Below are 22682 nucleotides of genomic sequence, written 5' to 3' on the forward strand. Positions count from 1 at the left end.
CCACCATGGTAACATCTTTTCATCTTTCTCTTTTGTACATATTGGTAAAAAAAGTTTAATTTCATGTTTTGTTTGATTAGTTGAGTTTAATTGGGAGTCTAGTAGGTTAAATAAGGTTTTATGATGTTTTGATAGCTGTTTGGAGGTTTGGAATGCTTGGATTGGTGCCAAAGCATAGAAAAATTTTGAAAAACAGAGCACCACCCACGCGCACACACACTCCACACGTACGTGTGAATCAAGCAATTTCGGGCATCCACGCGGATGCGCCAATGTACGTGTACACGTGGATTGAATTTTTCCACTTCCCATACATTCACCCAAGAGTTGTGCCTGAAGTGTGCCAACTTGGTGCCCCAGGGCACGCGAACGCGTACCTTGCGTGTCCGCGTCGACTCTCCGCTTTGCCATGCACGCGTACGCGTTGCTTCCATTTCATCAATCCACGCTTACGCGCACATGACGCGCACTCGTGGATTGCTCTGTTTCACCTTCTTTTCTTCTCTTCTTTCCATTTCTTTCCTTCTTCTCTTTTCTCTTCTTTTCTTTCCACCCTTCAAAGATCATCCGACACTACCAAACATCATATAACACCATTTTCTTTAGTTATTTAGTTAGTTTAATTTTTGTTTTCCATTATAAGTGTTGGATTACTAATCTTGTTTACCATATTCTGCTGCTTATTACTAATGGGATGTTAGTTTAACATCTTTGTTGTTATTGTCATCGTTGGATTCCTTTTTTGAAGTTGCAATTTATTACTTGGTCTTGAATTTTCATGTTGAACATTTGTGAATACCAAGTACTTGTTACATTGCCTTCATGCATCTTACCTCTTTGAATTGCATGTTTTGGCCACCATGCATTCATCATCTATTGTTAGGAAATTGTACATTATCAATGCATTTTTTTAGGATGCTTGTTCTAAGTGACATCACCTATTTCATGCATTGAGATTGTAGAATTGTGAAATTGGATCAAAGCTTTCCTAGTGACATATTTTTGAGCTTTGTAAAGCTTTGTGGGCCATGCTTGCTATGTGATTGATTTCTATCTTCTTTTTTCTAAGTCCCATAGCATCCATGTGTTTCACCTCTATGTCACTTAGGTGTTGTAACAACTTCAATATGTGTCATTGACTGTTGTGTGAGTTTTATATACCATTTTGTTCACTAAGTCTACCTACACATCAATCAATGTTCATGCATTTTCCAATTTCACAATCGCTTGATTTTTGCTTGAATGCTTTTATACTTCTTCACTACTTGTTGGGTTGTTTTAGCCTAAAAGTCTTTTAAAGTATCTCAAGCACACTAGAATGAGTGAAGTGCATGTTTTATTTTGTATAATTGTGACATGATTTTTAAATACTAGAGTGTGAGTTCTAACCCGCATGCAAGTTAGAACACATACAACTATTTTTCATCAATGTCACACCAATTCACTCACTCAATTCTAGTGATCCACCTCATTCCAACAATTCACGCTTCCTAGTTTTGTATATTTTCATCTTGCGGTGTTTATTCTGTTTTTCATGATCAATGCACCATAAGCCAAAACGGAAGTGGGAGAAGAACACACAGCATCGGTTGACCTACCAACTGAAGGTAGCAACTAGGAAAGTTGCCGTACCCCCTTGTTCATCTTTGAGTGCACCGAGGACGGTGCAAAATTTTAAGTGTGGGGAGGTCGTCCGACTATTCGGTGTTTTTGGGTAACAAGTTTCTAATTCCAACACTTTTTCATTTCATTTTTAGGACTTTTAGATTTTTTGGTTGCATTGCATATGTATATATTAAGCTTAGTCAAAATCATGATATTTTTCAAGGATTTTATCTATAGGGCACCCCAATTGATTGAAAAAAAATTTTTTTTTAGAACTTGCTTGAATTATATACTTTGTGGAACATGATTTTTGAGCTAAGAACACAAGCGTGTGAGATTTGAGCCTAATTGTGTGGTTACATCATATATAACCACTTACTTTCATTCTTGTGTGCAATATTCTCTTCCTATGATTGTAATCTTTGATTTGTTTGATTCTTTATGTCCATTACTTTGTGTATAAATGCATCTATATGATTGAGGCCATTGCTCAAATAGCTCACTTACCCAAATAAGCATACCTTTTATCTTCCATTGATAACCAATTTGAGCCTATGCTTAACCCATTTATTCTTAATTGTAGCACATTACAAGCTTAAGTGAAAAATAATAAATGTCCCTTGTTTGGATCTTTGATTAGCTTAGGCTAGTGAGAGTGTTCATCATTTGATTTTGGGAGAGTTGGGAACATTGGGTAGAGATAAAAATGTGTTTACGTTTTTGTTGAAAAATCTTGGGAATTGGGTACATACTCATGTATTAATCATGTGTAAACCATATGCATTGATGTTCTTGTATATATATTTCAGTTTGAAAAAAAAATAAATGAAAAAAAATATAATAATAAAAAAAGAAAAAAAAGAGAAAATAAATAATAGAAATAGAAAAAGAAAGACAAAGAATTGCAATAAAAAGGGGACAAAAATACCCCAAAGCAAGGTTCAATAAAAGTCAATGCATATGGGTGGTGATAAAAAAGAGAATGCATGAGTGTGTGAAAAAGTGAAGAATGGGTAGTTAGGTTTGTTTAGAATTGTATAGGTTGTCATAGGTTAGGTGGGAAGTTTAAGTTAATCAAAGATTCAAATCTCAAGCCCACTTGACCATATGCATCCTACCTTGACCCTAACCCCATTACAACCTATGGGAAGTCCTCATGATATTTGTATGCATGCATGAAATAATTGTTGATTGTTAAATAAAAAACAAATCTTGGAAAACATGATTAGGGGAGAATTGAGTGAACCAACCCCATACACTTGAGTGCCTAGAGCGGATACACATCCGGTGAGGGTTCGATCGCTCAATTACATGTTTCCACCCATGATCATCTCTTTTCTTGCAAGTTTGTAAAATCTTTTTAATAATTCAATTCAATTGTGGGTTGAGTGATTGCTATTGCCTTAGCCCTTGTGTCTGTATATGTATTCTTGGAAATTGATTTATTTTGACTAAGTAGATGCATTCATGTAGATAGATTGCATATAGATAGGTTGCATGTAGTTAGTTTGCATTGAATAAATGTTGATGTCCCTTTGCTTCTTTCTTGATTTTAGCATTAGGACATGCTTAGTTTAAGTGTGGGGAGATTTGATAAACTCCGATTTCGTGATTTATCTTATGCTTATTTTGGGGGATTTTATCACCTTTTCTCACATTTATTCAATAAAATAGCATGGTTTTGTAATTCTCCCTTGAATTGTGCTTAAATGTGAAAACATGCTTTTTAGGCCCTAAAATTAGTAATTTTAATTCACTTTAATTCCATTCGATGCCTTGATGTATTTTTTGGGTGATTTCAGGTTCATAGGGCAAGTATTAGATGGAAGAAGTGAGGAGAAAATCATGCAAAGTGGGAGAACTTATGAAGAAATGAAGGAACCGTAAAGCTGTCAAGTCCGACCTCTTTGCACTCAATCGACCATAACTTTAGCTATAGAGGTCCAAATGAGGCGGTTCTAGTTGCGTTGGAAAGCTAACATCCAGGGCTTCAAAATGATATAAAATTTGCCATATGTTACTTCGCGTTCAGGGGCACGCACGCGCCATGTACACGTGCACGCCGATGCTGCCGTGGCCCACTAAAGTAAATTCGCCCCCAGCGATTTCTGAAGCACTTTAGGCCCAACCCAACTCATTTCTAATGCTATTTCATGCAGAATTCAAGCTTGGACAAAGGGGGGAGCAATTTTTTGGTAGTATAGCATCATGTAGGTTAGTTTCTAAAGAGAAAAGCTCCCTCTTCTCTCTAGAATTAGGTTAGGTTAATCTCTCTTAGATTTAGGTTCAATTACATGTTTTCATCTTGTTTCTTTTATGAATTCTTGCTTCTACTCTTTCATTCTCTTGATTTGTAATGTTAATTTCCTTTTTTGCTCTCTTTTATGTTCATGGATGCTTATGTTGGATTTAGATCTCTTTTAATGAAATTTAATGTTTGATGTTCTTTTAATTGTTGATTTGAGTTGTGAATTTACTTTTCTTGCAATTGGTAGTTGGTAGATTTTACTATTTCTTGCTCATTTATTATGCTTTCTTTTTATGCCTTCCAAGTGTTTAACAAAATGCTTGGTTGGATGTTAGAGTAGATTTTGAGCATTCTTGGCTTGGAAAGAGTAATTAGGCAATCTTGAGTCATGAAAACCCAACTCATGTTGGTGATCTAGAGTTGTTAGCTAATATTGTTTCCATTGACGCTAATCTTTTGCTAATTTAATTAGTAAGTTGATTAGGACTTTTGGATTGAGATTAGCTAGTCTTATTAGACTTTCTCTCATGGAAGATAATATGATACCTTCTTCCAATGTTGGAGATGACGTAATCAGATAAATTCTTGTTTATATTTGTGACATGATTAACTAGTCTTGTTTGACTTTCTCCCTTTGTGTTGGAGTTGACTAAATAAGATGAATTGATCATTGTATGACTAGGATACAAAGCCTATGATCTCAATCTTTGCCATGAATGTCTCTCTTTATTAATTGCTTTCTTTAATTGCTCTCTTTACTTTTCTTGTCATTTATTTTATTGCCCCTCTTATAAACCAAAACCCCCTTACCCCACTTCATAGCCAATAATTAACCACTTCATTGCAATTCCTTGTGAGACGACCCGGAGTCTAAATACTCCGGTTAATTTTCATTTGGGGTTTGTTAATTGTGACAACCAAAATTTTTGTATGAAAGGATTCTTGATTGGTTTAGAAACTATACTTCACAACGAGAATTCATTCATTTGAGGAAATTCTAAACCGTCAAAAATCTCTTCATCAAAGTCCAACCATCCTCTTGCAACTGGTTTGAGATCTTCTCTCTTGAGTTGGTTTGGGACTCCTTTTGAATTGGTTATCCACTTAGTTTCAGGGAGGCATATGTCCTCTAGAACTTGGTCTAACCCCTTATCTTCTCTCACCATTCTCCTATTAAAGGATTCTGGATCATCTTGTAGTTGAGACAATTTGAAGACCTCTCTTATTTTGTCCAGATGGAAGTAAATAATCCTTCCTCTGACCATGGTTCTGTAGGTATGAAAGGCGGTTCCAGTTATTCTCTGCTTATCTGTCAGCCACATATTTGAATAGAATTCCTGAACCATGTTTCTTCCAACCCTTGTTTCAGGATTAGCTAGAAGTTCCCATCCTCTATTTCGAATTTGCTCTTGGATCTCCGGATATTCATCTTCTTTCAGATTGAATTTAACTTCCGGGATCACTGATCTTAGAACCATTATTTTATGGTAATGGTCTGCATGTTCTTTGGTGAAGAACCTCTCTTGATTCCAAAGACTCTTTGGAGTATTCTCTTTCTTGCCTCTTGAATTGGTTTATTTTCCCTTAGGAGCCATGATCTTGATGAGTCTTAGCTTAGTGATCACAGAAAAACACACCAAACTTAGAGGTTTGCTTGCCCTCAAGCAAAAGAAAGGAAAGGGGAGAGAGAGGAAGAGAGGCGAATTCGAATGGTGGAGAGGAGGAGATGGCCTAATGTGTATTTATAAGAGGAGGGGAAAGATTTCGAAAATTTTGAAAGAGATATGACATAGAGATATGATTGGTGGAAGAAAATAAAATCATGATATGAAAAAGATGAGATTTTTAATTGAAAAAGATATAAAGAGGTTAAATCTGAAAATTTGTTTATGCATCTAAGAAATAAGAGATGATATGATGAGTTTGAAAAGATTTGGAAAGAAATTGAAAAGATACTTGAGTTTTTTTGAAGAAGATTTGGGAAGGATTTGAAGGTAATTTGAAAAGAGATTTAGAAAAGTGTTGAATTTTTTGAAAATTGAGGGTGAATGATGAAAGTTTGAAACATGTTTATGTAGAAAATTATGAGTCAAAACATGAAAATTTGAAAAATTTTGAAGTGGAAAACAAAATCCTCTCCCCCTGTCTTTCTGGAGTTTAACGCCTAGAATGGTATCCATTCTGGCGTTTAACGCCCATAAGTTGGCCATTGTGGCGTTTAACGCCCAGCCAGGTACCCTGGCTGGCGTTAAACGCCAGAAATCCTTTGTTACTGGGCATTTTTCTGAACGCCCAAGATGCTGCAATTCTGGCGTTAAACACCCAGAATGGTACCCATTCTGGCGTTTAACGCCCAAAATGCTCCTTACTAGCATTTTCTTGCCAGTGAGCTCCTTTTCTCTGCCTTTTTACGCTGAATCTTTCTGTAACTCTGTGAATTCCTTCAATTTTGATGGTTAATCTTGAAGAGAATTTATATTAAACTTCTCTAAGTATTAAGTAAAATAAATAACCTGCTAATGGCTGGGTTGCCTCCCAGCAAGCGCTTCTTTATTGTCTTTAGCTGGACCTTGACTGAGCTTTATTCAAGCCTCAGTTTTGAGCATTCTTGCTCAAAATTGCTTTCAAGATAATGTTTGATTCTCTGTCCATTAACAATGAACTTTTTATCAGAATCAATATCCTGAAGCTCAACATATCCATACGGTGATACACTTGTGATCACATATGGTCTCCTCCATCGGGATTTCAATTTCCCAGGGAATAGTCTGAGCCTAGAGTTAAAGAGCAGAACCTTTTGTCCTGGTTCAAAGAATCTAGATGACAGTTTCTTGTCATGCCACTTTTTTGCTTTCTCCTTATAAATTTTAGCATTTTCAAAAGCATTAAGCCTGAATTCCTCTAGCTCATTCAGCTGGAGCAATCTTTTCTTTCCAGCTAACTTAGCATCCAGGTTTAGGAATCTGGTTGCCCAGTAGGCCTTTTGTTCCAGTTCTACGGGCAAATGACAGGCCTTGCCATACACAAGCTGGTATGGAGAGGTTCCTATAGGAGTCTTGAATGCTGTTCTATATGCCCACAGAGCATCATCCAAACTTTTTGCCCAATCCTTTCTACGGGCAATTACAGTCTGTTCCAGGATTCTTTTTAGTTCTCTATTAGAGACTTCAGCCTGCCCATTTGTCTGTGGGTGATATGGAGTTGCTACTTTGTGGCTAATTCCATATCGTACCAGAGCAGAGTAGAGCTGTTTATTGCAGAAATGAGTGCCCCCATCACTGATTAGTACTCTGGGGATGCCAAATCTGCTGAAGATATGTTTCTGGAGGAATTTCAGTACGGTCTTAGTATCATTAGTGGGTGTGGCAATTGCTTCTACCCATTTAGATACATAGTCTACTGCCACCAGAATGTAAGTGTTTGAGTATGATGGTGGGAAGGGACCCATGAAGTCAGTACCCTATACATCAAATAACTCAATCTCTAAGATCCCTTGTTGAGGCATGGCATAACCATGAGGCAAGTTGCCAGCTCTTTGGCAACTGTCACAGTTACGCACAAATTCTTGGGCATCTCTATAGAGAGTAGGCCAATAGAAGCCACATTGGAGGACCTTAGTGGCTGTTCGCTCACCTCCGAAATATCCTCCATACTGTGATCCATGGCAGTGTCATAGGATCTTCTATGCCTCTTCTCTTGGTACGCATCTGCGGATCATTCCGTCTGCACTTCTCTTAAAGAGATATGGTTCATCCCAAAAGTAGTACTATGCATCTAAAATTAGTTTTTTCGTTTGTACCCTGCTGTACTCTTTGGGTATGAACCTCACAACTTTATAATTTACAATGTCTTCAAACCATGGTGCTTCATGAATGGTGAAAAGATGCTTATCCGGAAAGGTTTCAGAGATCTCAGCAGGAGGGAGGGGCGCCCCTGCTACTGGTTCTATCCGGGACAGGTGATCAGCTACCTGGTTCTCTGTCCCTTTTCTATCTCTTATTTCTATATCAAACTCTTGCAGAAGCAACACCCATCTTATGAGCCTGGGTTTTGAATCCTGCTTTATGAGTAGGTATTTAAGAGCAGCATGGTCAGTATACACAATCACTTTTGAACCTGCTAAATAGGATCTGAACTTGTCAATGGCATAAACCACTGCAAGTAACTCTTTTTCTGTGGTTGTATAATTCTTCTGTGCATCATTTAAAACATCGCTAGCATAGTAAATGACGTGCAGAAGCTTGTTATGCCTCTGTCCCAACACTGCACCAATGGCATGGTCATTGGCATCACACATTAGTTCGAATGGTAATGTCTAGTCTGGTGTAGAGATGACTGGTGCTGTGACCAGCTTAGCTTTCAGGCTCTCAAACACTCTGTGTCAAACACAAATGGCATGTTAGCAGCTAGCAGATTGCTCAGAGGTTTTGTAATTTTTGAAAAATCCTTTATAAACCTCCTGTAGAATACTACATGTCCCAGAAAGCTTCTAATTGCCTTTACATTGGCAGGTGGTGGTAATTTTTCAATTACCTCTATCTTAGCTTGATCCACCTCTATTCCTTTGTTCGAAATTTTATGCCCAAGCACAATTCCTTCAGTCACCATAAAGTGACATTTTCCCAGTTTAAAACTAGGTTGGTCTCTTGGCATCTTTTCAGAACAAGTGCTAGATGATCAAGACAGGAGCTGAATGAGTCTCCAAATACTGAGAAGTCATCCATGAAGACTTCCAGAAATTTTTTCACCATATCAGAGAAAATAGAAAGCATGCACCTCTAAAAGGTTGCAGGTGCATTGCACAGACCAAAAGGCATCCTTCTGTAGGCAAATACTCCAGAAGGACATGTGAATGCTGTTTTCTCTTGATCCTGAGGATCTACTGCAATTTGGTTGTAGCCTGGATAGCCATCCAAAAAGTAGTAATAGTCATGACCTGCTAGTCTCTCTAGCATCTGGTCTATGAATGGTAAAGGAAAATGATCATTTCTGGTGGCTATATTGAGCCTTCTGTAGTCAATACACATACGCAACCCTGTAACTGTTCTTGTAGGAACCAGTTCATTCTTTTCATTGTGAACCACTGTCATGCCTCCCTTTTTGGGTACAACTTGGACAGGGCTTACCCAGGGGCTATCAGAAATAGGATAAATAATCTCAGCCTCTAGTAACTTAGTGACCTCTTTCTGCACCACCTCCTTCATGGCTGGATTTAGCCGCCTTTGTGGTTGAACCACTAGCTTAGCATCATCCTCCAATAGGATCTTGTGCATGCATCTTGCTGGGCTAATGCCTTTAAGATCACTTATAGACCACCCAAGAGCTGTCTTGTGTGTCTTTAGCACTTGAATTAGTGCTTTCTCTTCCTGTGGATTTAAAGCAGAGCGTATGATCACTGGAAAAGTGTCACCTTCTCCCAGAAATGCATATTTCAGGGATGGTGGTAGTGGTTTGAGCTCGGGTTTAGGAGGCTTATCCTCTTCCTGAGGAATTTTCAAAGGTTCTTTTATTTCCTCTGATTTCTCCAGATCAGGCTGAACATCTTTAAAGATGTCCTCTAGCTCTGATTCGAGATTTTCAGTCATATTGATCTCTTCCACCAAAGAGTCAATAATATCAGTGCTCATGCAGTCATTTGATGTATCTGGATGCTGCATAGCTTTGACAACATTTAACTTGAACTCATCCTCATTGACTCTCAGGGTCACTTCCCCTTTTTGTACATCAATAAGAGTTCGTCCAGTTGCTAGGAAGGGTCTTCCTAGAATGAGAGTTGCACTCTTGTGCTCCTCCATTTCCAGCACTACAAATTCAGTGGGAAAGGCAAATGGCCCAACCTTGATAATTATGTCCTCAATTATGCCTGATGGATATTTAATGGAGCCATCAGCAAGTTGAAGACATATCTGGGTTAGTTTGACTTCTTCAGTCAAGCCAAGCTTTCTAATAGTGGATGCAAGCATTAGGTTGATAGTTGCCCCAAGGTCACAGAGAGTTGTCTTGGTACAAGCACCCTCTAATGTGCATGGTATCATAAAGCTTCCTGGATCTTGAAGCTTCTCTGGTAAGCTTTCAGAATGACTGCACTGCATTCTTCAGTGAGAAACACTTTTTCAGTTTCTCTCTAATCCTTCTTATGACTTAAGATCTCTTTCATGAACTTAGCATAAGAGGGTATTTGCTCAAGTGCCTCTGCAAATGGGATCTTTATCTCAAGAGTCCTGAGATAGTCTGCAAAGCGAGCAAATTGTTTATCTTGCTCCGCTTGGCAGAGTTTCTGAGGATAAGGCATCTTGGCTTTATATTCTTCAACCTTAGTTGCTACAGGGTTATTCCCTATAGAGGTGGTTGGAGAAGCCTTCTTAGAGGGGTTACTATCAGCACTTGTAGGTGTCTGATCCCTCATTGGCGTTTGAACGCCAGGATTGGGTGCTTGATGGGCGTTTAACGCCAGCTTCCCACCCCTTTTTGGCGTTTGAATGCCAGAACTGGGCAAGGGATGGGCGTTCAACGCCAAATTTTCACCCTTTTCTGGCGTTTGAACGCCAGAATCATTCCTCTCTGGGCTCTTGCTGTCCTCAGAGGGATTTTGGGCAGTGGTTCGGTTATCCTCTGTCAGTTGTTCCTTTCTTGGCTTTCTGCTACTTTGAGCTGATTTATTCAATGTCTTCCCGCTCCTTAATTGGACAGCTTGGCATTCTTCTGTTATCCGTTTAGATAGCTGCTGTCTTGTCTGATTCAATTGTGCTTCCATATTCTTGTTAGCATTTTTAGTGTCTTGGAGCATCTCTTTAAATTTTGCTAATTGTTTTGTCATAAGGAGTAATTGCTGATTAAGTTCAACAATCTGTTCTTGAGAATTAGGATCAGTAGTTACTGTCTTAGCCTATTCTTTATGAAGGACTCACTGCTTGAGTACAGATATTGATTTCTAGCAACCGTATCTATGAGTTCTTGAGCTTCTTCATTCGTCTTTCTCATGTGTATAGATCCACCAGCTGAGTAGTCTAGAGACATTTGAGCTCTTTCTGTAAGCCCATAATAGAAGATTTCTAACTGTACCCACTCTGAAAACATTTCAGAGGGGCATTTCCTTAGCATCCCTCTGTACCTCTGCCAGGCATTATAAAGGGATTCATGATCCTCTTGTTTAAAGCCTTGGATGTCCAGCCTCAGCTGTGTCATCCTTTTTGGAGGGTAAAATTGATTCAGGAATTTGTCTGATAACTGTCTCCATGTTTTTATGCTTGCTGTGGGTTGGTTATTTAACCACCTCTTAGCTTGATCTTTTACAGCAAATGGAAACAGTAATAATCTGTAGACGTCCTGATCCACTTCTTTATCACGTACTGTGTCAAAAATTTGTAAGAACTGTGCCAGAAACTCAGTAGGTTCTTCCTGTGGAAGACTGGAATACTGGCAATTTTGCTGCACCATGATAATGAGCTGAGGATTTAGCTCAAAACTGCTTGCTTTGATGGGAGGTATATAGATGCTACTCCCATATGCAGCTGTAATGGGGTTAACATATGACCCCAGAGTCCTTCTGGACTGTTCATTTCCACTTATGTCCATAATGGAGAAAAGGGAATTGATATGGATTGCAATTAAATTATATTTTTAAATTTTATTTTTTTAATTAAAAGTAACCGAAAAAAATAAAACAAAATAAATAGAAGATAAAATAAAACTTTCGAAAATTAGAAGAAAATAAAAGCAAATTGAAAACTAAATTAATTAATTGATTAAAAAGATTTTGGAAATTAGCAATAAAAAAGATATGATTGAAAATTATTTTAAAAAGATATGATTGAGAAGATATGATTGCAATTTAAAAAAAAAGATATGAATGAAAAGATATGATTGAAGAAATTAAAAAGATTTGATTTTTGAAAAAGATTTGGAAAGATCAATTTTTAAAATTAGAATTTTGACTTGACTAAAAAAAATAATATGATTTTGAAAATCTTTGACCAATTTAATGCAAAATTTCGAAATTTATGAGTAAAATAAGGAAAAGATATTTTTTTAATTTTTGAATTTTAATGAGGAAAGAGGAAAACAACAAAATGACACTAAACTTAGAAATTTTAGATCAAAGCAAAGAGAACAAACAAGAAAACTTTGAATGTCAAGATAAACACCAAGAACACTTTGAAGATCAAGATGAACACGAAGAACAAATTTTTGAAAAAATTTTAAGTAAATAAAAGCACAAAAACACACCAAACTTAAAATTTTTAGAAAATTTAAAGGAAAACACAAAGAAGACACCAAACTTAGAATTTTTAAAGATCAAGAAAGAACTAAGAACATGCAAATTCGAAAAATTAAAAGAAAATAAAAGCATGCAATTGACACCAAACTTAAAATATGAAACTAACTCAAATAAAAGACTCAAATTTAGTGACTCTAAACTAACAAAAATAAATTATTCCTAATCTAAGCAACAAGATAAACTGTCAGTTGTCCAAATTCGAACAATTATCGGCAACGGCGCAAAAAACTTGGTGCACGAAATCACAATCATACTTTTGCAATTCCGCACAACTAACCAGCAAGTGCACTGGGTCGTCCAAGTAATACCTTATGTGAGTAAGGGTCGATCCCACGGAGATTGTCGGCTTGAAGCAAGCTATGGTTATCTTGTAACTCTTAGTTAGGATATCAATAATTCTCAGATTTAATTGTAAAAAGTAAAAGAACATGAAATAAATAATTGTTTTGCAGTAATGGAGAACAGGTTGAGGTTTTGGAGATGCTCTATCTTCTGAATCTCTGCTTTCCTACTGTCTTCTTCTTCATGCATGCAAGGCTCCTTCCATGGCAAGCTGTATGTTGGTGGATCACCGTTGTCAATGGCTACCATCCGTCCTCTCAGTGAAAATGTTCCAAATACGTTGTCACCACATGGCTAATCATCTGTCGGTTCTCACTCATGTTGGAATAGGATCCATTGATCCTTTTGCGTCTGTCACTACGCCCAACACTCGTGAGTTTGAAGCTCGTCACAGTCATCCCTTCCCAGATCCTACTCGGAATACCACAGACAAGGTTTAGACTTTCCGGATCTCAGGAATGGCCGCCAATAATTCTAGCCTATACCACGAAGGTTCCAATCTTAGATTAGAAACCCAAGAGATACACATTCAAGCTTGATTGCATGTAGAACGGAGGTGGTTGTCAGGAACGCGTTCATAGGTGAGAATGATGATGAGTGTCACGGATCATCACATTCATCAGGTTGAAGTGCGAATGAATATCTTAGAATAGAAGCAAGAGTGATTGAATGGAAAACAGTAGTAATTGCATTAATTCATCAAAATACAACAGAGCTCCTCACCCCTAACCATGGGGTTTAGAGACTCATGCCGTAGAAGATACAATATGAAACATGTAGAGTGTCATGAGGTACAAGATGAATCACTAAAAGTAGTTTTTATAATAAACTAGTGACCTAGGGTTACAGAAAATGAGTAAGCTAGAATAGTTAGTGTAAAAATCCACTTCTGGGGCCCACTTGGTGTGTTCTTGGACTGAGCATTGAAGCTTTCACGTGTAGAAACCTTCCTTGGAGTTAAACACCAACTTTTGTGCCAGTTTAGGCGTTTAACTCCAGCTTTCATGCCAGTTCTGGCGTTTTGACGCCAGAATTTCTATGCTAACTTGGAACGCCGGTTTGGGCCATCAAATCTCGGGCAAAGTATGGACTATTATATATTGCTGGAAAGCCCAGGATGTCTACTTTCCAAAAAAATTGAGAACGCGTCAATTGGGTTTCTGTAGCTCCAGAAAATCCACTTCGAGTGCAGGGAGGTCAGAATCCAATATCATCTGCAGTCCTTTTTCAGCCTCTGGATCAGATTTTTGCTCAGGTCCCTCAATTTCAGCCAGAAAATACCTGAAATCACAGAAAAATACACAAACTCATAGTAAAGTCCAGAAATATGATTTTTGGATAAAAACTAATAAAAACATAATAAAAACTAACTAAAATATACTAAAAACAATGCCAAAAAGCGTATAAATTATCCGCTCATCACTGCTCCCATTTTTTAGTGTCGTGCTTTGCTTTTTCTTATTCCAAGCCCATGAAAAAGTTAACTAAGTTAACTGAGTGCTATGAGTTTTTCCTTGTGAATATTGGTTCCTTTGAGAGCTCAGTTACTTGTTTCAACGCAGCATCCTTGCCTTTGTGCACTTGGCTTTGGTTGCTTGGTCTCTAGCGCTCAAATAGAGAGGGCTACGCTCAATTAGTGAGCGCTATGCCTTGGCCTCTTGATGCATGACGCTTTTGTGCCTTGGGTCATGCTTTCCAAAGTGTGGCCTAAGGTACAAAGCGTGCTCTAACTTCAAAAGCGTGCCAAAAATTCCTTTTTCCACCATTTCTTCACCTACAAGTAATCAAAACAACCAATCAAAGCATCACCACATTCACAAGGTTTACAAATTATTTAAAAAACCAACTAATTTTATCTTAAACCTTATGATTTTGTGTCAAATAAAGGATGGTTGATTGATTCAACAAAACCATGCAAATCCACTCCAAATCACTTAATTACAATGCAAGAAAGTGCATAAAACCTAATGGAACAAGTGAAAATTGCTTGAAAAGCTAGCATAAGATGACTTGTTATCACAACACCAAACTTAAATCTTACTTGTCCCCAAACAAGCTCTAAACATAAGAGAAAATGAAATGAAACAGAGAAGTATGCATGTCCGTATTTAGCAGATAATTGAACTTGGTTCATGGGGTTTTATGCAGACAAATGTAGCTCACTTATTACTTGTTGATAGATAAGAAATGTTTCCTCAAAGGTTCACTAGAGTTTCTGCTATAATTCCTTACTTTTGCTTGATCCCTTGCTAGCTTTTCCTTTCTTTAGTTTTCTTAGGAAGCTTATTTCTTAATGAAGGCTTGGTGGCAAATGTTGCAGCAGCCTTTTGGCTAAATTTTGCTTAACATTTCTTCACCACAGACACATGGCTCACAATTTCTTCCTAAGAGCATTGATGCCCAGCATCTCTTTGGATTACTAAATGCTTTGTAACTAGGTTGCGCTTGATAGTGGACTTTCAGTTGGTAATCCCAGATCAGTTGATCCAAGTGGCCAAGTTTTGAAATACTCCTCAGAACCTACTTGTCCAAGCATATCCTAGTACAAAAACACCACAGGCATATGTCCTAGGGTTCAAGCTATTGGTGTCTAGCCTTATTGTTTGTTTCTTTGCCCGTTTTTGGCTTTTCTCCTTTTTCTTTCTTATTTGGCTTCTAATGAGCGGATAATTTATAACCTTTTTGGCATTATTTTTCCATAATTTTTAGTAGGTTTTAGTTACTTTTTATTATATTTTTATTAGTTTTTATTCAAAAATCACATTTCTAGACTTTAATACGAGTTTGTGTGTTTTTCTGTGATTTCAGGTATTTTCCGACTGAAATTGAGGGACCCTGAGCAATAATCTGATTCAGAGGCTGAAAAAGGACTGCAGATGCTATTAGATTCTGACCCTCCTGCACTCAAAGTGGATTTTCTAGAGTTACAGAAGCCCAATTGGCGCGCTCTCAATTGTGTTGGAAAGTAGACATCTTGGGCTTTCCAGCAATATATAATACTTCATACTTTGCCTGAGATTTGATGGCCCAAACTAGCGTTCAAAGTTAGTCTAAAACATCTTGGCGTAAAACGCCCAAACTGGTACCAAAGCTGGCGTTTAATTCCAGGAAAAGCTTAAGAACGAAAAAGTTTCAATGCTCAGCCCAAGCACACACCAAGTGGGCCCCGAAAGTGGATTTCTATACTATCTGCACTTAGTTACTCATTTTCTGTAAACCTAGATTACTAGTTTAGTATAAAAACTACTTTTAGTGACTTATTTAAGAGTCTTTTGACCATCTTTTGGAACATATGTAATCATAGACTATCATTTGGGAGGCTAGCCTCACGGCCATGCCTAGACCTTTTTCTACGGTGGAGTTTCTACACCCCATAGATTAAGGTGTGGAGCTCTATTGTTCTTCATGAATTAATTCAATTACTACTTTTTTCCTTCAATTCACACCTACTTCTTCTCCAAGATATACTCTTGTTCTTAATTCAGTTAAGTCAGAATGAAGGGGTGACCTATGATAATCACCTAATCTTTGTTACTCACTTAGCCAAGATCGCGTGCCTGACAACCACAAAGCGATCTACATGATGTTCAACGTAGTCATTGGACGACAGCTGGAGTATACTCTCTTGGAAATCTAATACACGGACCGAGTCCGTGAGATTAGTATCTTCGTGGTATAGGATAGAACCATTGGCAGCATTCCTGAGATCCGGAAAGTCTAAACCTTTTCTGTGGTATTTCAACTAAGATTTGGGAAGATATGACTGTGACGAGCTTCAAACTTGCGAATGTTGGGCGCAGTGACATTGTGCAAAAGGACAATGGTCCTATTCCGACGCTAGCGGGAACCGACAGATGATTAGTGATAAACCCCGATTTTATGGTTTATCTTGTGCTTAATTTGGGGAGTTTTATCACCTTTTCTCACATTTATTCAATGAAATAGCATGGTTTTGCAATTCTCCCTTGATTTGTGCTTAAATATGAAAACATGCTTTTTAGGCCCTAAAATTGGTGATTTTAATCCACTTTAATTCCATTCGATGCCTTGATTTGTTTGTTGAGTGATTTTAGGTTCATAAGGCAAGTATTGGATGGAAGGAGTGAGGAGAAAAGTATGCAAAGCGGGAGAACACATGAAGAAATGAAGGAACCGGAAAGCTATCAAGCCCGACCTCTTCGCACTTAATCGACCATAACTTGAGCTACAAAAGTCCAAATGAGGCGGTTCTAGTTGCGTTGGAAAGCTAACATCCGGGGCTTCGAAATGATATAAAATTTATTATATGTTGCTTCGCGCTCAGGGGCGCGCACGCGCCATGTACGCGTGCGCTCCGATTCTGTCCGTGGCCCACTAAAGAGAAATCGACCCCAGCGATTTCTGAAGCACTTTGGGCCCAACCCAACTCATTTCTAATGATATTTCATGCAGAATTCAAGCTTGGGGAAAGGGGGGAGCAATTAGTTTAGCCAATATGAGCCTTTATTTAGATTTCTAGAGAGAGAAACTCCCTCTTCTCTCTAGAATTAGGTTAGGTTAATTTTCATCTTAGATTTAGGTTTAATTCATGCTTTGATTTACTTTTCCTTTATAATTTCTTGTTCCTCTACTCTTCCTCTCTCCAATTTTGCATTTTATTCTTGTAATTGCTTACTTTGTTGTTGATACACTTTTGTTCTTCCATTTTCCTTTAATGCAATTTATGATTCATGTTTCGTTATTGTTGATTTAATTTGTTGTTTAATTCTTTGCAATTGAGTAGTGTAGATTTACTTTCCTTGCTATTTTACCATGCTTTCCTTTTATACCCACCAAGTGTTTGACAAAATGCTTGGTTGGGCCTTAGAGTAGATTTTGAGCATTCTTGGCTTGGAGAGAGTAATTAGGTAATCTTGAGTCATGAAAACCCAACTCATGTTGGTGATCTAGAGTTGTTAGCTAATATTGTTTCCATTGACGTTAATCTTTTGCTAATTAAATTAGTGAGTTGATTAGGACTTTTGGATTGAGATAGCTAGTCTTACTAGACTTTCTCCGAGTAAGAGGATAACATGATACACTACAAGAAAAATACCCATTCAGGTACACTTAAAAAGTGTAGCCAAAAGTGAAAAAAAAATGATGCCTTAGGCTACGGCTACGCTTTTTGGGCTACGGCTACGCTTTTTGCGGTGATTCCTATTCGGCCGTTGCCTATTCTCAAAGGCTACGCTTTTCTGCACCAAGGGCTACGCTTTTGGCGTTTAGGAATAGGCTACGCTTTTCAAGTGATGCTGTCCAGGACCAAAGGCTACGCTTTTCAGCTTTCATTTTTCCAGAATAGGCTACGCTTTTCAACGCCACTACATCACTTGTAAAGCGTAGCCACATTGTATACCATAACTACTTTTTATAAGCGTAGCCTTAGGTCCCTCCTTTTTTTTTGTATACCATGGTTACTGTATATAAGTGTAGCCTTAGGTCTTTTATTATTTTTTTTTTAATTTTCTGTATATATATAATATTCTAATAATTATTAATACAACATAATTATACTAAATAATTTCTTTAAATAATAAAAATTATCCGTAACTAAAATATATTTATAATAATGATCCAAAAATACTAGAATGAAGTTAATTTTGAATATTCATACATCTCATACTAAAGTAAGCATAGTCATACCAAAATAATCATAATACACTTAGAATTTACTACTAATACTCTACAAAAAACTAAAATATTATATCCTACATAAGTATCTTCTAATAAAAGTCATTTGTCAACTATACATGTATCCATTCCTAACACTACTCTATCTTAGCTAATAAACCACAATAATAATCAGCTTAATCTTCATTATCATCCTCAATATTATCCTGCATAATTATATAAAAAAATAATTTAGAAAAATATTTATAATGACATTTGCAATTATAAAAATTAAAAAATCAAACTCAAAACTATCAATGACTGATATCATTAATTCTTTCTGTACTGTGTGCAAATTTCACCAATGCATAGTAGTGTTTCACAAATCCAAATTTAGAATTCAAAGATAAAAAAAAGCATAAGCTAGATAAAATGCTATAAATGATTGGGGGAACATGCAGATTCACAAGAAATATTCAACTTGCAGTTTATATCCAATCAATTATTAAGGAGATTAAATTGTGTAATATACAATGATTTGCCTATTGGTGCTGTCCAATGTGACATTTGGTAATTGGTAATGGTAGTGTGATTACTCATTAGTCATTAACCACTTCTGGGGGATTGCTTGGGGGAACTCTAACTAAGCAAAAGGGGGGCATTTTTTGCAATATTTTATTTATTTTTATTTTTATTTTATAATTATATAAGACTTTATGAGAGGAAGAAAGATACTGAATGCAAAAATAGATGTCAGTGTTGAAAAGGATCTCGTGTTTTGCATGGAGAGGACATATCATATTATGAACAAGAGAGAGAGTTAATTTTTATACTCAATGAAATAGAACACACAGATGCTAATGTTTTGAAACTTTTAAATAATTATTATTTTTTTAATTTACAATTAATTACTTACTCTTCTTAAAATAAGTTTTCTATTAATAGTATTATTAAGAAGGCATTCCATTTGGGCCTATGATATTAAGTCATGATGATTATAGTATTACTAAATTACAAATTGAGATTAGGGTATAATAGTCAAGTTAGGGGAAGGGCGTGTGTGAGGAAGGTGTGGAAAAAAAAGAAACAGGGCAAGTAATATCTAAATTACAAATTGGTGCAAGTTATTGCTAAATTATGTGCCACAATAAATAACTAACCTGAAATGAAGTTACACTTCTCTCTAACTTTGATATGTATTGCAGCTTCCTATGTGCAGAATGTCTATTTGCCAAGATTCTAATACAAAACAAATAAGAATTTTCAGTCAAACTCATAAAAGTGTAATGTAAAGCAATTTCATATAATAATTGTCAATAAAATTCATTGGTCAGCATTCATAATGAACTCAAATGCAAATTACAGAAAATGCATATAATAATTCTCAATAAAATGCTAAGCAATATCCCTAAATAACTGCACAGAGCATACACCAAAGTAAAATTATACTGAAGCACTTAGCCAAGCATAATTACAGAAAATAAGAGATCAAGTTTTAATTCCTATGTGACAATCATTGAATGTCTCCACTAATACGTTTAGCCAAGCATCCAAACTGATCATTTTCAAAATTTTAATGAGTCAGTGGTCCATTTCTTTGTTTCAAGTTTCAACATCCTTATAAAATCTCTGTTCTTCAATCATATGTAATTCAAATGCAAATACAGCATACTTCTAAATTAACCACACAGAAAAAGAAATACCAAAATTACATGCCCAGCAGCCTCGTGGCTGAAATTTTGGGGAAAAGTGGAGTTTGTCTCTGAAAGGCCAAAGCATGAAAAGAAATGACAAAATGCAGAACTTAATTCCAAATTCTTCAACAATAATTTGTATCTTTCACCTATTAAACACAATTGTATAAGTTCACTCAACTAACGAGATAGAAATTAATTTTTAATTTGATTCACATGCTAATGAGATAGAAATTACAACTTACAATATGAAACATGGTAGAGGAAAAGCATTAATTAAACATGTATTAAACATTCAGGATATGCAAATTATTTCAACAATAATAGCTACGTACATAGATAAAGGTGTTTCTATTGAATATTGAAACCAAAAATTCAAGGAAACCCAATTGAATAATTCGAGCGAATCGTAAATACAGTAGAAGTTAGTATACTATTCAATGATCAAATCTTACGGATTGGAGAAAAAGAAATTAACAAAAACACAAAAAATGCTTGACAGTTAGTACTATGGTAGTAGTAGTGGGCAGGGAATCAAATTTCTGGAAGCTTTGGTGGAAGTTATGCATATCTTCCATAAAGGACTAATTAACTAATTAATTATATATCAACTTAAAAAAATAAAAACAGAATCAATATGGAGACAAAACTAAAGTGATGCAGCAGAGAGCAGACACCACTTACCACTCTTGGAGGAAAACAAAAATCAGTTCGAATGCATCCTTTGGAAGTGTCACACCTAACTCTTCGAGCTCCCTTCTGAAAAAGAACTCAACACACTATTATCTCTGAAATTACCACAACAATGGCGTATCTGGCTCATGCATCAACTTGGTTTACTCTCAAATTTCAACATTGTAATTGAAATACAAGAAATAAATAAGAGCATAGTAGCTGTGTTTGTGATTACCGACCGGAAACTGCTTTCAAAAATCGGAACCCCTCAAATTTCAGAACCAAATGGAAATTAATACATACCTAATCAACGACGTGAGCACAGAGACAATGATGAGAAGCGCAGAGATCGACCCCAGGAGCACGGCAAGCCCTAGCTGCGGCGGCGGCTTCAATCGACCCCAGGAGCGACAACAGTGCACGGCGGAACAGCCTCCTCTCTTGCGTCGCATCTTCATCCTCTCTCTCCATCTCGTATGCAAATTGTCTCTCTCTCCCCTCCGGGCTCCCTGCTCCGCGACGGTAATGGCGGCGGCTGCAGCAACGTTGCAGCGGTGACCCCCTCTCACTCTCTATTCTCTCGATCGCGCTCTCTCATCTCTGTCTCCTCCTCTCCTCCCTCTGGTTCACTCTTTCTCTCGGATCTGGGTGTGTGTGTGTGAAAAGGGGCGTGGTGGGGGTGGTGAGTGATGGTGAGAATGAGTGTGAGTGTGTGGGTGTGTTAGGGTTAGGGTTTTGAAGAATTAATTCGAAGGTGATTTGCGAAGGTGAGGGGCGAAACTTTTTTCTGATCAGATGGCGAAAGTGAGGGTATTCAAAGGTGAGTGTGATTTGGTGATAAGGAAAAGAAAAATTACTAAGTGTTTGGGTGCATTTGGCCTAGATACATTAGGCTACGTTTTTAAAGTGCACTCAAAATATAACAAATATGTTACTCTTTAAAAGCGTTTCATTTGGTATGAAAAGTGTACCCATAGATATCAACCTACGGCTACGCTTTATAAGTGATTTCTGTAATACTTAAGGCTACACTTTTTAAATGATGCCACAATTGTGTATCATTTTCTCTTATAAAAAGGCAACACGGAGAAAAGCATAGCCTATTCATAGAATAGGCTACGCTTTTCAAATGTAGCTTAAAAAAAGTGTGGCTGAATGGGTTTTTTTCTTGTAGTGATACCTTCCTCAATCGTCGGAGATGACGTAATGAGATAAATTCTTGTTTATTATTGTAGTATGATTGATTAGTCTTGTTTGACTTTCTCCTTTTGTGTTGGAGTTGACTAAATAAGATGGATTAATCATTGCATGACTAGGATAGAAAGCCTATGATCTCAATCCTTGCCATGAATGTCTCTCTTCCTTAATTGCTTACTTTAATTGCTTTCTTTACTTTTCTTGTCATTTAAATTTTCTTGCCCTCTTATAAATCAAAAACCCCCTTACCCCTTTATAGCCAATAAGCATTCACTTCATTGCAATTCCTTGTAAGACGATCCGGAGTCCAAAATACTCCGGTTAATTCTTATTTGGGGTTTGTTATTTGTGACAACCAAAATTTTTGTATGAAAGGATTCCTGATTGGTTTGGAAACTATACTTCACAACGAGAATTCACTCATTTGAGGAAATTCTAAACCGTCAAAAGTCCGTTCATCAAAATGGCGCCGTTGCCGGGGAGTTGCAATGGTGTTATGTTATTGGTTATTGTATATATGTGAATATTGTGAATAGCTTGATTTTTGGATTGTTTGTTAGTTTTTGCTAGTTTTAGGACTTTGTTTCATTATTTCTTGTTAGCTCTTATTTCTTATTTTCACTTTTCACTATGAATTCTCACTTTGGCTATGAGTGTGATTACAACTATGTTGTAGGAAATGGGAACTTCAATGAGGATGTGTATCAAGGATGGGACAATCAAAGGTAGGAGGAGCCATATGCATATGATCAATCCTTATGGCAACAACCTCCACCAATGCACTATGAAGAGGAGCCATTCTATGATGCATATCAATCCAATGACTATGGTGAATCCTCTTGTGACTTTCAAGAACCACCACCATATGCCTATGAGCCATATCCCCAACATAACCATCAACCATACTCACAAGCCACCTTTCACCAACCATCTTCATATGACCCTAATCCATACCCACCATACCAACAATCATATGAGCCATATGAACCACACATAGAGCCACCACCACTCC

Source organism: Arachis ipaensis, chromosome B3, assembly GCF_059453495.1.
Source record: "Arachis ipaensis isolate K30076 ecotype BB chromosome B3, ASM5945349v1, whole genome shotgun sequence".
In the NCBI taxonomy this organism is placed as follows: Eukaryota; Viridiplantae; Streptophyta; class Magnoliopsida; order Fabales; family Fabaceae; genus Arachis; species Arachis ipaensis.